The sequence below is a fragment of the Pteronotus mesoamericanus genome, unplaced genomic scaffold, assembly GCF_021234165.1.
Source record: "Pteronotus mesoamericanus isolate MK-2021 breed Mesoamerican mustached bat unplaced genomic scaffold, CSHL_Meso_final scaffold_371, whole genome shotgun sequence".
Taxonomy (NCBI): domain Eukaryota; kingdom Metazoa; phylum Chordata; class Mammalia; order Chiroptera; family Mormoopidae; genus Pteronotus; species Pteronotus mesoamericanus.
In genome coordinates this window covers 1439784-1453267 of record NW_026555314.1, presented here as the reverse complement: position 1 = coordinate 1453267, position 13484 = coordinate 1439784, and the positions used below count along the sequence as shown (strand labels likewise).

Genomic DNA, 13484 nt, shown 5'->3' with positions numbered 1-13484 from the left:
TATTTCCAGTTTGTGTTTCTTTAATGATTATTTATCAGTCTCCTTATTTTGAGAATTATTTGATGTATTTGTCTTACTATCACAAAACTATGCTGTAGGGGGGACCTCATCTTACTCAGCTTCAATTCTCCCACAATACCATTAATATAGTGCACACAGATAACCCCGATACTTTAAAATGAAATGTATTTCCTTAAATACAAGCATCATTACTCAAATCTTATTTTGCCTTGGTTTGCTGAATGAATACCTAAACCACTGATGTGCAGGTAGGTAGGCAAAGGGCTATGTTAAACAAGCTTATTCAATATTGGGAGTAAGTAATTTTAGAAATTAAAACTCTTTTTGGGTAATTCAAATCATAGAGCAAGAGTTCAACAAAAGGGAACATAAATTTAAAAAGTTGTAAAATATTCATTTAAACTCAACATTATAAAATCCTAGTTTTACTGAGACATGGTAGTCAGACATGGCCATGGCCATAAATTTGCTTTCAAGAACAAGACTGTTCAGGGGGCCCTGACTGGTGTGGCTGAGTGGGCTAGGTATTGTCCTGCGAACTGAAAGGTCACCAATTCGGTTCCAGTCAGGGCACATGCCTGAGTTGTGGGCTAGGTCCTCATTTGGGTGTGTGAAACTGACTGATGTTTCTCTCCCTCTTCCTCTCTATAAATAAATAAATAAATAAATAAAATCTTAAGAGATCGTTCAGGGAGAAGTTCATGGTCAGCGTGCCCCTTCAATTGTATCAACATTCAGTGATTTAAAAAAAAAAAAAAAAAGACAACTGACCTGTTTTAAACGAGACGGCATGGGATTATTCCCATTGGTTCCCACTTCAAAAGAAGGTGTGACCCCCCTATTTATGGAGCTGGGTCTGTTCTTGTCTTTTCTACTACTCCATCCTGCTGACCTTTAGGTTTACACTATCTGCTGGCAAAACTGATCTCAAAAAGTTTATACTCTTCCCCAATAAGTCCATATTTGCTCCTGTCTCCTTGGATTTCTCAGTTTTGTTTTTTGTTTTTATTATGCTCATGCTTGGCTAATATATTTTATTGGTATACCTTTTACAATGGATCAGCTAGTGTCTCTTAACAGTGTTTTAAAGCGGGAGAAAAAGGAGAAAAACATCGATCTGTTGACTCTCATATGCGTCCCGACCAGGGACAGAACTGCAACCCAGGCATGTGCCCTGATTGGGAATCAAACCAGAGACCTTTTGCTTTGTGGGACAATGCCCAACTGACTGAGCCACACCGGTCAGGGCAATATAGTATCTGTTTTTAAAATCACTCTGGTATTACCAACTCCATTTTCTTTCTTTTTCTATGAGAACTTAATCTGCTTATCTCCCTTCTTCTAACTATCACCATGCTACAGCTTTTGCTTTCAATATGAGTCCTGTAAATAACCTATGGTTGCAGTCTGGGATCTTAATCCAATCTGTGACTACACTGTCTTTGGGTGGATTAATTTTAGATATTCACATTTCAGTTTACCTTATAGACTTGCTCTTTTCAAAAATAAAAACTCAAGGTTAAGAGAATAAAGGGTTTCCTAATTCATCTCTGTAAAGTGAATAATCATTATAAATAAAAAAGACTTTTGGTCCAAAATGGCAGCATGGGAAAGCCCTGAAAAAATGAGGGTAGACTGAACAGCTTCTGTACAATGGACGAGAGAGAGAGAGAGAGAGAGAGAGAGAGACAGACAGACAGACAGACAATATAGAAACCGGTAGGAGAGAAGAAGATATGGTACCATGGGTACCATGCTCCCAAAGCACTGATCTGCAGTAGGGAGGAATCACTAAAGGGTCTATGAGCAGACTTGCCTGCCCTGATGTACAACGAATAAATGGTGGTTTAAAGGGCATTTAGACTATACCAGAAGGACATCCAGTTACTAACTGTAGAGTATCTGTCAAATGGGAGGGGAACGGCAGGACCACTTTCTTACACCATATACATACAAAAATAAACTCAAAATGTGTCCAAAGACATATATAAGGCCTGAAACCATAAAGCCTCAAGAAGAAAAAAAGCAGTAAACTCTTTGACATGGATCTTAACTTTTTTTATTTAAAAATTTTTTTTAAATTTATTTTTAGAGAGAGGAGAAAGGAGGGAGAAGAGAAGGAGAGGGAAACATCAATGCATGGTTGCTTCTTACATGCCCTGTACCGGGGACCTGGTCCACAACCCAGGCATGTGCCCTAGACTAGGAATCAAACTGGCGACCCTTTGGTTTGCAGGAGAGCACTCAATCCACTGAGCCACATCAGTCAGGGCTTAACAATACTTTTTTTAGATGTATCTCCTTGGGCAAGGCAACAGAAGCAACAATAAATTCATGACACAACATCAAACTGTAAAGTTTTTGCACAATTAAAAAAAACAAAATATGAAAAGGCAACTTACTGAATGGGATATTTATTTGCAAATGATATATTCTATAGGGAGTAATATCCAAAAAATATAAGGAACTCATACAACTCAACAGCAAATAAACAATCCAACTAAAAAAACAGGTGAAGGACCTGAACAAAAATTTCTCCAAAGACGACACAGAGGAGGCCAATAGACACATGGAAAGATGTTCAGTATCACTAATCATTAGAGTAATGCAAATCAAAACCACAATGATAAATTATCACCTCATACCTGTCAGAATGGCTATTATCCAAAAGACAAGTAAATACTGGCAAGGGTGTGGGAATAAAGGGAAACCACATGTACTGTTGGTGAGACAGTAAATTAATGCAGCCACTATGAAGAGCAGTATGGAGATTCCTCAAAAAATTAAAAATATGCTCTGACTGCAAAGCTAAAGGTCGCTGGTTTGATTCCTAGTCAGGACACATGCCTAGGTTGTGGGTTTGACCCCTGGTCGGGATGTATACAAGACGCAATCAACTGATGTTTCTTTCTCACATCGATATCTCTCCCTCCCTTCTCCTCTCTCTCTAAAAATCAATTTAAAAAAATTAAAAATACAACTACCGTACAACTCAGCAATTCCACATCTGGGTATTTATCCGAAAAAAATGAAAAGAATAATTTGAAAAGATATATGCACCTCCATGTTCACTGCAGCACAGCACTGTTTACAATAGCCAAGGTACAGAAGCAACCTAGGTGTCCATCAACAGATGGATGAAGTTGTGATACATACATAAGTGGAATTTACTCAGCCATAAAAAAGATGAAATCTTGCCATTGGCAACACCATGAATGGACCTAGAAAGTATTATGTTAAGTGAAAAAAGCTGGACAGAGAAAGAAAAATACTGTATGATTTCACTTCATCTGTGGAAACTAAAAAAACAAAACAAATGAACAAACAAAATGAAACAGAAACAAATTCATAGGTACAGAGAATAAATTGAAATTATCAGAGAGGAGAGGAGTGAGAAGTTGCGCAGAAAAGAGGAAGAGGATTAAGAAGTACAAACTTCCAGTTATAAAGTAAGTCAAGAAATGTAATGTACAGCATAGGTCACAGAGTCAATAATATTGTAATAACTATGTATGGTGGTGACATATGTTTACTGAATTTATTATGGTTAAACTTTGTAATGTATATAAATGTTGAATCACTATATGGTCTACCTGAAACTAATAAAATAATGGATGTTAATTATAATTAAAAGGAAATGTAAAAACAGAATAAAGAATAATTTATGGCAAAGAACAAAACCCAAAGAACAATCTCATGTACAAGCACAAAAAGTAAAGTAAAAAAGTAAATAGAATTTGACAACACATTAAAATAATAATCCATTATGTCTAAGTAATAGTTAATCTTAGGAACTCAAGAATGGTTCAATTAAAAAGAAACATTAAAAATAAGACATGTCAAATAGATATTTCTCCAAAGACAAATGGCCAACAAACATACAAAAAGTTGCTCAACATCATTAATTAGATAAATGCAAATTAGAACCACAACAATCTATCACTTCACACCCGTAAGGATTGCTACTTTAAAAAAAAAGTGTTAGGATGTGGAGGAAACTGGAACCATTGTGCACTGTTGGTAATGTAAAATGGCCCAGCCACTATGAAAAGCAGTATTGAAATTCCTCAACAAATTAAACATAAAATCATACAACCCAGAAATCCCACTTTTGGGTATGTATCCAAAAGAATTCAAAACAGGATTTTGAAGAGACATTATTAGCACACTCATGTCTCCTACAGCATTATTCACAACAGTCAAGAAGTGGAAGCAAATCAAATGGCCATTGATGGACAGATGAAAAAAGAAATGTGGTATATACATACATGGGAATATTATTCAGACCTAAAAAAGAAGGAAATTCTACCACTTACTACATCATGGGTGAATCTGGAGGACATGCTAAGTGAAATAAGCCAGTCACAAAAAGAAAATAATGTAAGAGCCCACTCACATGTGGCATCTGAAGTTGTCAAACTCAGAGAATCAGAAAGTAGAATTGTAGTTACCAAAGACTGAGGGGATGGGGAAATGAGATGGTGTTGAAGGGTACAGCTTTAGTCTCACAAGATGGAAAAGTTCTACAATTCTGTTGCACAACAATGTGAATATACTGAGAACTACTTAACTGTATACTTTTTAAAATGGCAAATTTTACATTGTATTTTTTTTTTTTACACCGAAAATTTTTAAAAGTTTTAAAAAGGGAGCCCTGGCCAGTGTGGCTCAGTGGATTGAGTGCCACCCTGCAAACCAAAGGGTTACTGGTTTGATTCCCAGTCAGGACATGTGCCTGGGTTGTGGGCCAGGTCCCCAGCTGGGGGTGTGCGAGAGGCAACCAATCAATGTATCTCCCACACATTAATGTTTCTTTCCCTTTCTTTCGCCTTCCTTTACCCTCTCTCTAAAAATAAAATATATATATATATATTTTTTTTTTAAAAGAAAAATTTAAAAGGGAGAAACTAAGTATTTCAATACAGGTCAAAAAAGAACGGTAGTGGTTTCATGAACTTATATATGTGATAAAACTGCACACAACTAAACACATCAAATGAGTGCTTATAAAACTAGTGACATATGAATGAGCTCTGTAAAATTTATCACTGCCAATCTCCCAGCTCTGGCATTATACTACAATTATGCAAGATGTTACCATAGGAGGAAACTGAGGTATCTCTGTTATTACTTATTACAACTGCATGTAGCTCTACAATTATCTCAAAATAAAACAAATTTAATTTAAAAAGAGGTCTATCAAAAGGAAGTGGGCATCCATATGGTGGAATACTATGCACTGAAAAACAGGAATGCCATGAAAAGACCTTCAAGATCTATTCAACAGGAAAAAGAAAGGATTAGCAGTAGAGATTACTTTTTTCTAATAAAGAATGAAAGTAAAATATATATTAACATTTGTTTGTGTTTGTATAAAGTCTAGAAAGTTACAAAAGGAAGTATTATGAGTGGTAGTGGAGGGAGGGACAAAATACCAGGCTGGAGTGGAACAGATAGGGGAGGAAAGCCTTTGTAGTCCTCTTTATATTACCTTTTTTTTTTTTTTTTTAAGATCTTATTTATTTTTAGAGAGGGGGAAAGTGAGGGAAAAAGAGAGGGAGAGAAACATCAATCAGTTGTTTCTTACATACCCTCAACTGGGCACTGGGAATCGAACCAGTGACCTTTTGGTTTGTGGGAGGACTCCCAACCCACTTAGCCACACCAGTCAGGGCTACATTGTTTTGATTAAGGAGCCATGTCAACGTCTCTAAGATATATCTAACATTTTTTAATTAGGAAAAAAAACACAGGAAAATACTAGTGGACTACAGAAATGCCCTTTAGAGGAGAAAGCACAATTATTTTAGAATTACTGACCAATACAAAAACATCTTAATCTCCTTCCTACCTGAGAGAACAATCTTTCAAAGTGGAATTGGGTATATTATTTAAAACAGACACATACACACACCTTGCATACATGCAGCCTCAAGTCCCAGGTGAATTCTATACTGAGACCTATAAATTGAGGGGACTGGGAAAGGGTCCAGGTGAGTATACTCAATTTTCAAAACAGATTCCTACTATTCATCAACAGAGTGGAATGAACTATTAATAACACAGATGAACACTGAAATAATTATACTGAGTGAAATCAGACCAAAAGCAAAGTACTTCCATTCATATAAGTCGCACACTAATCTATGAGGACAGAAAGCAGATCAGTAGGGCTACCTGGGGCTGGAGGGAGGGCTACATAAATGGAAACTAGGTAACTTTTGGAGGTGATGAGTATGTTCGTTATCTTGACTGTGTCAATAGTTTCGTGGGAATGTATGTCAAACATTAAATTGTAGAGATATAGAAGAGACTACATATATTTAAAGTATATCAATTACTTTTGCAGAGAACAGTTAAAAAAAGGAACCAGGGTTCTTTGGATGCATGGTTTATCCCTGGGCCTGGGTGGGTGGGAACAGAGAGATTCCAGAAATGTATTTGACCAGTAAATGTGGAAGTAGAAGCCCACAAAATTCTGGAGTAGATTATTTAACAGATGTTTGTGATTGCTTGGGAAGAAAGAGGAACCAGAATGAGTCAATTATTAACAAGTCATGCTAAATTAACTTCATTTCCTGTTTTGATAGGGTTACCACAACAACATGAGAGTGATGCCAGAGATGTGGTGGACTCAAACCTCACTTGTCAAGCACTTCCCACTTGTGAGACTTCACGGTAGGACTGGTGGCAAAAATAATGATCCCACTCAAGGAAATGCCTTCACCATAGTAAAGCACATCTGAAACACAAGGAGAAGCTGGGTAGATTAAGTCCAAATAAGGGTTTTAAGGATAGGATTAAAAGGTGAGGCCTACAGAAACCATATCCTGAAGGATGAGCAGGCTTTCCAAAGAGGAGCAAGGTTACAAAGAAAGGCAAGAGTTAACATGTGGAGAGGAAAATGAGCAGAACAGCCCTGGCCAGGTGGCTCACTTGGCTGGAGCATCATAACATACACTAAAAGGTGGTGGGTTCAATCCCTGGTCGTGGGGCATATGGGAGCTCTGTGACTGATCTACGTTTTTCTCTCACATGGATATTTCTCTCCCCCAACCCCCGCCGTCCCTCTCTCTAAATACCAGTAAATATATCGAGTGAGGATTTTTAAAAAAGGAGAGAAATAAAGTGAGCAGAACATGATGGGAACAACTGGCCCTCATCCAGTCATACCCCTCATGAGGTTCATGGGGTCCAAGAAAGATGACCATCAGGAGCTCCAGAATCCCCATCTCTTGAGTCCGCTTCCAAGGTTGTGTGTGTCTCCTGAACAGTGGCTCTGCTGAAGGCAGAATGCTCCTCCAGTGTGTGCACAAGGGGGAACACCAAGGGGCAGCATTTGCAGGGAATGCACTGCACTTGGAATATCAGGCCAGGTGTATGCACGTAAGTTCAAGACTGAAGAGGTTAAAAATTTTCTATCTGAACCTGACCTTGCAGTTCTTTTATGTTTTATCGGCCCCAGTAGGAAGGGAGAATATATATTTATTGTTTCTTGGTTTGATTTACATGTTTGTGGGGTTCCACTGTAGTCTTGATCCAGGTCTTGCAAACATTAGGGGCAAGCCTGGTTTTGGGAGGTACAAATGAGATCAGGGGTTGGGGACAACAAGGACAGTCTTGAACTTCCCGATTTAGTGATCTAAGGATGCCTGTGGATGATTCAGATGGAGGAAATGAAGGCCCTGTGCTTCCAGCATCAGCATAGGAAATGGAATAGCCAAAAAACTTAAATACATGACACATGGACATGAACAATGGTAGGGGGATTGCCTGAGGGAGTGGGGGGTGCTGGGTGGAAGAGGGCTGAGGAAGAAAAATCGGGATAACTGTAATAGCATAATCAATTAAAAAAAGAGAATTTCTGTTACTAGTCAATTTGCAGATTCAGTGGAAATGGGAGACAGAAAACCAGTATATAAGTTTGTATTCAAGAAAAAGAAATGTCATTTGGGATACTGAAGGAGGTATACTGAATAACTTTAAAAACATTTAAATGTTAAAATCAATTTTATTTATCAGTATTTATCATCTACACTGTATTGCACACTATGAATATAGCAGTGTAAAAACAGAAAGGTTCCTGCTCTTAAACTTTATATAATATGGGGAAAATATATAGAAACATAATACATATTACAAATATATAAATTATAATGCAAATTATGTAATTAATGTCATCACAGATAACTAGAGAACTTGTTTTAATTAGTGACTTAGGGAAGGCTCTTCCTCTTTAAGGAAATGACATTTAAAGCAGTGACCTGAAGGATGAGCAGAAATTAGCCAAGTTGAGAGATGGCAGAGAAGGTAGTAAGTATTCTATTGAGCAGGGAGGGGTTAGGCCTGAGTCTTTGTGGACCCAAAAGAAAGCTTTTGTGGCTGAAGTGTACCAAGCAGAGAGAGAATGGCTCAAGATGAGGCTGAAGAAATAGACAATAATCTGGCAGGTGTACTAAGAATTTAAGATGCTCATAAGTGCATGTCCACTTTAAGCTGGGGACTAGAAGTGCCCAATATATATTTTCAAGTAATCTCTCCAGCTATGATATGAAGACTGAATTATATAAAGGAAAAAGTAAAAAAAGGAAACCATTTTAAGTACTGCAATAGTGAAAGATGGTAGTGGCTTGGACTAAGCAACAAGCACATAGCTGGCAATTTAAGCAGGTTAGTTTACAGTGTTAAACCATGTCACCCACAGCAAGACATTTAACATCCCAGGCCAAAGGGCACTATGAACCAGCACTTTCAGTGAAATAATTGAAAAAATAAAAACAACTACACCCCCGAGGTGAGTAGTAAAACTCCTGGAGTATGCAAGAGTGATACAGAAATTAGCAAGACTGAAAATGAAAGGTGCTGAGTGGGATCTTGTGAATGAGACAGATGAGCAGGTCAGATAATGCCATCAACACCAAAAATGAGCTGTGCAGATTGGAGGAAAAAATTGCAATATGTAGGACTTGTATTTAGAATATATAAAGAACCCTCACAACCTTCAAAAGAAGAAGACAACACAGTATTTAAAATAAGCCAAAGATTACAGACACTTCTTTAAGATAATAAACACATGAAAAAATGACTGGTGAGTCATAAGGGAAATGCAAATGAAAACCACACACCCATTAGAGAATAGTTAAAATAAAAAAGACTGACCATACCAAGTGCTGATGAGGATGTAGAAAAGCTTGAATACTCTGCAGGGAGAACTGCAAAATAATAGAACCACTATGGAAAAGTTTGACAGTTTCTGAAAAGGTATACATAAACTTACCATATAACCCCGCAGCTCCACTCCTAAATATTTATTCAAGAAATGAAAATACATATCCACAGAGACACATACAAATATATGTAGGAGCTTTATTCATTTATTGTCTCAAACTTGGAACCACCCAAATATCCATCCACAAGGGAAGGGTAAACAATACGATGGAAGGTGCTTAGCAACAAAAAGGAAAACAACCAGTGATGTATGTAACAAGGATGAATATGAAAACTGCTATGCTAAGTGAAAGAAGCCAGACACAAAAAGAGTACAGATCTTTTATTTCCATTTATACAGAATTCTAGAGAAATTGAAGCTGATCCACAGTGACAGCTGATCCACGGTTACCTGAGGTGAATACTGAATGCAAAGGGGCACAAAAGAACTTTCTGGCATTATGTATAATGCTCTGTCTCCCCACTGTGGTAGCAGTTACACAAGGATATACTTTTGCCATGGTTCACTGAACTATGTGCATAGAAAAGGTGTTATTTTATTGTACAGAAACAACACCTTGCCCTGACTGGTGTGGCTCAGTGGACTGAGCACTGGCCTGTGAACCAAAAGGTTGCAGGTTCGATTCCCAGTCAGGATACATGCCTGGGTGAAGGGCCAGATCTCCAGTTAGGAGTATGTGAGTGGCAGCCCATTGATGTTTCTCTCCCCTTTCTCCCTCCCTTCCCCTCTCTCTGAAAATAAAATCTTTTTACAAATTTAAAAAACAATGCCTCAAAAGGTGATTTAAATAAAACTAAACTGTACTATAAATATTGAAGTTTTCTTTTATGATTCATACAGTATCATTTATTAATTACTGTATTATTTTCCATACAAACTGTAAACCTACTTTTGTCCCACCCTGTACGCACATATTGAAGGCAATTCCAAAGGAAATGTTCCAAACCTGTTTTGCGCAATGGCAGTTATTAGAAGAAATGCCCAGCCTTCCACATTTTCTAAGGCTTTGATATAATTATAAAAACTGTGGTACATTCAGATTTTCTCCTTATCCTCCCCAGCCTGTCATTCTAGTCATTTCATAGCAGACTCAATAATATTTGTGGAAAATAAAGTCTGTCTAAATGAAGTAGGTATACACAAGCACCACATACTGTACCCAATGTTAAGCAACTAAAATGCCACCTATCAACTGTGAATGGGTTATTTTTAGAGAAAGCTATTAAGCTGTTCTCCAAGCTACCCATTTGGGTGAACTTTAATTATCTGAACACAAAACTACAGTACTTCGTTTCACAGATAAAAATTAACTTGTCTTCAGATACTAAATAAGTTAAGACTGATCCAAATTAATGTTCCAAAAATAAGTAGGTAGATAATACAGATGACTGCTTTAAAAGAAAATACATTCCTTACTTGAGTTTGATTCTCTCATCATTTACTAACCAAGAAAGCCAGTGCAAAGGTTTTTTTTTTAAGAGGATGAAAATAATTACCAGAGCAAATAAAAGCTAGTCTAAAGTCATTTTAGCTATAAAATCATCATAATTGTAAAGTATTTTAAGAATCAATGCTCCAATGTACTATAAATATCATAGCTTAAAATATTATGTCATTAACATGTATACAACCTCTCTAGAAAAGGAGCAGACACCTCAGAACCTGAACAAATTTGTCTACATAAGCATTTAAAAAAAAAAAGAATTTATTTTTAGAGAGAGGGGAAGGGAGGGAGAGAGGTAGAAAAATATCAATGTGTCGTTGCCTCTCACATGCCCTCTACTGGGGCATGGCCTGCAACCCAGGCATGTGCCCTGACTGGGAATTGAACCCTGAAACTCTGGTTCGCAGGCTGGCACTCAATCCACTGAGCCACACAAGCCAGGGCAGCACTTTGAAATCACTTCAGTAATAAAACAGGGCCAAGCAGCCAGACGATTTGCAAATCTGGCCCTTATCCCTTACTAGCTGAGACATCGCTGAGTTACCTAACATCTCTGAGCAACTATTTGCTTGGCTCAAAAATGAGGGAAGCACAAAAAAAAAAAAAAAAAAAGAGAGAGAGAGAGAGGACAAAAAAAGGAAAAGGGTTGTGAAGAGTGTAGAAACAGTAGACGCAAAGACTGAAAGATTATTAGGCCTTCCAAAAGAAAAGTTGTATAGCCATTTTATTTTTTATTTATTATTATTATTAATTACATTTACCATATGATACCCTAAAAAGGAAGAAACATCAAACCTCACAACAGGAGGACTGAGTTTTAGCCCTAACTTGGCTCTGTCCTGCATATCTGCTCTGATAGTGTTGGTCAAGTTACAAAAAGGAGGAGGTTCCATATTTTGTGTCAGGCTTCTTCCAAACCTTAGAAGTACAAAATAAAACAAACAAACAAAATGTAATATTTATACAATAGAATGAGGAAAACACCCTCACACCTAGCTATGTGGTTGAATGTACATAAATACGTATGCACAGATATAAACATAGAAAGATGAAGACTTGGAGTGACTAGTAAAGGTTCCACAAAGTTTTTGGTGGACTGAAGTACACAAATTATTATTTTTTAAGTATAAAAAACTTAACATTTCTCTCCCTACAAAGAAGAGAAATTAGTCTATGTTACTAGATCTAAGATTCCTTATCAAGATTTAGCACCGTGACCATCACCATCCTAAAAACCCACAACCAAGAGTTTGTTTTATCTGAAGCATGCTAGGGTAGCACAAAGTCAGAGTTAGTATTCTCTGCCACAGATATTCGGGAACCCAAAGCAGTACTAATTAGAAGTGACCTTTGTAATTCAACTGTGCTCTGAACTTCCACTGAGAGAGAGAGAGACCTTAACGGAGGAGATGGGTTACTCACTCTTTGATCATTCTGCTAACATTTCCTTCGTCCTCAGTCATTCCCTCTCACCTTCACTAGGCAAAGAATTTTGGAATGGTTCAGGTCAGGCTGGCCAGTAGTGAGCTCTGACAACAGCTAGAGATAATCAACAAAGACTAAGAACATGAAGTCTCCACCAATGCCAAGTATTCAAGGGTAGCAGCATAGGCAGCTCCATGTGCCTCTGGAACTGAAGTAGAGTAAAAAAATGAGAAAGGACCTCATTAATCATAAGGACAGTGTACTGGGCACTTAGGACAGAGCTTTAGAAAAATCCTTATATATTTTCTTCACCAGAACCCTATGAAGCATAAACCCCTATTTTATAGATGAACAAACTGAGATAGAGGGGAGGAATCAATTAACTTGCCTATGATTACATAACTAGCAGCTAACAGAACTATGATTCAAACCCAGGTGTGCTGACCTCCAAAACCCATTGCTCTCCACCATTGCATCATAAAAGAGCCAGTAGTCCGCTCTTTTATGTAGTCCACCGGCCATGCTCTCTTGGTGGTGATGAACCAAGATTAGGCTCAGAATGGAGCCAGATTCTGAGAGGACAGCTGAAAATAAGTTGAAGAAGGCAGACAGTGATTTAAAAAAAAAAAAAAAAAAAAAAAAAAAACCATAATGATCATGTTATAGAAAATGTTGTGCTTCACAAGGCTATTTAGATCTTCTTTCTCAGGATAAGCCAAAATCTGTCTCCTCTGAAACTAGAGGCAAATATGTGCTGTCAAGAAGTATGGGAAAGCAGGTTTTAGGCAGAAGCTGTAAAAGGCAAACCAGACACAAGGGAGCTAAGAGATCTGAATGAGGACAAGTAAAAAGATCATGTTGAACACCAGCAGAAATTAGTATCCATGTATTTTTAGTGATGCCAATCATGACAATTAAGTGATTTTCTCCAGCATATATTGTCAGGCTGTAAGACTAGACAAAATAAAGTTGGTTCTTGTAGAACAGAAGTGGAACAATCAACAGAAAGTGAGAATCTGGTCAGAGGTGAGGTCATCAGACAGAATCCAGGCCAGACAGGACTAGTACACTGGGCAAATAAAGGTGAGGGTCTCAAATCAGGAGGTGCAGGGGAGAAAGGGCAGGAGGGTAGGGAGCTACAGTTTGAAGAGGATGATCTACTTAATAGCACTCCTTTGAAGCTATATGCAAACAGGTCAAGGGGGAGAGGCTCAGATGACTGGCCTCATTACAGAAATACAAAGGTGTCAAGAAATTTAAGTCTCTTATGAACTGCCTCATTGTTAGAAATATTACACACCTGCCCCAGACAGGTGGCAATGACTCCCTAATAAAATGAGGGAAATGGTTAAACTTGAGGCACAC

General features: G+C 37.7%; 1 protein-coding gene across 1 annotated transcript in view; it reads right to left on the bottom strand.

Moving 5' to 3' along the window:
* MAPK1 (mitogen-activated protein kinase 1) overlaps nt 1-13484 on the bottom strand; it is a 78899-nt gene that overhangs the window by 40261 nt on the left and 25154 nt on the right. The window lies entirely within an intron of this gene.